The following is a 1,597-nucleotide window of genomic DNA, read 5'->3' on the forward strand; positions in this document are numbered from 1 at the left end:
AGCCCTAATGTCTATGAAATCTATGAAATTTTTATTCCTTAATATCACTTAAAGTTCTGGACTGATGAAAATTATGTCAATGGCTTGGTAACATGGACGCCCACCTATCTCACAGTCATTAAAAGGGCCATGAGTTTGTATGCCTTATCAACACTAGTGATGTGAGATCTCAGGAATTACCCCAACCCAAGAATCCTCTTTTATCCTACTTTATATCGGTGGTAAAAACGATACATAGAAAATACCCCCACACCAGTAAGTGTTCCCAGACAGTGTCAAGATCACAGGTCCTTCTGAGTCTAGCAACCCATACACCTAGTATGGTCAAGTCATGCCAGTTTCTGTAGCCAACAGCACATGCAGGAGTTGTATGGCTAGCACCATGCCTAGATGCCTTTCTTCCCAACCCCAGATGACTAGGAATCTAATTACAGCTGGGTTAACTGGGGGCAGCCTTTTGCATAAGTCCACAATAGGCCACAAACTCACATCTCCAGAGTTAGAATGAGACGCTTTAGTCACTCTGATGCCACATTGCACCTGGCTGGAACACAATCAGAATCAAGAGTTTCTGTAGGCCCCTCCCATAGCACCCACTTTATGGGACCAGGCCCTCTGTTCCTACCGGGATGGCAGACCTCATTTCTTTTTGAAACCAGAGTACCTTAAGAGCTCATGAAGTTTTCCACTAAGCTGTAAGTTCCTATCAGGGTGCTGATTAGATTTAAATTTGCTAGAAAAAGAGGAGTTTGCCATGAACAAGACCTGGTCAAAGTCATGAGAATATAAGGCAGGGCCATAGGGAGAAGACTTGGTGCTCTGGGGTCACCCTAGGACAAGGCCAGGGGTTTGTTACACCCCCCTGGTAACATAAGTTAAGCCCAACTTGCTCCAAGTAAAACACACGCACCAGATCTGGAACAAATGCAGGTGGTCACAAGCAGTATTCAGAAGAAACCTTTTTCAAGAATTTCAGTCCAACACCAATGCTCAGTTCCTCAAGTATAATTATGCATCTACCAGTCAGGAACCAAAGTCAGACAGAAAACTTTCCTCCTGCCTGTTCAACAACCTCTGCCTGAAAAACTTATGTAATCAACGTTAATAAAATAACCCCATGCATCAGAGACGGCACCTCAGCTGTCTAACTAGGAAAATAATTTGGGAGACAGTGTAACAATGCCATTTGAAGGCCTCTGCAATACAATAGTCTAGCATAATTTCATATGCCCATCCTGAAAGTGATAAGCACCCACTGTGCAATGAAATTTGTGTGAGATCCGTCCATGTGCTATAAAAGTGTCTATTTGGGAAGCCCACTGTAACCAGAGTTCTCTTGTATGGATCATACTGCTGGTTTGCAAATTGATTATTCCATATATTTGAAAGCCATTAAGATGAGTTTGGCATCTTTCTAGGGAAGGGTGGTTTAAGCAGACAAATTTAAAAGAAGGAAATGACACCTGGCAAAACAAAGAGATTTGTGCACATTTCTTCCCTCCTGCATCTACCTGCGCTTCCGTTCCCTGCAGGTAAAGCAGGATGGACTGGTTCTGGCTGTTCCACTGACCATTTTCCATCCAGGCTGAGGGAGTCC

This window comes from Crocodylus porosus, unplaced genomic scaffold (assembly GCF_001723895.1).
Source record: "Crocodylus porosus isolate Cpor-Errol unplaced genomic scaffold, CroPor_comp1, whole genome shotgun sequence".
NCBI lineage: Eukaryota > Metazoa > Chordata > Crocodylia > Crocodylidae > Crocodylus > Crocodylus porosus.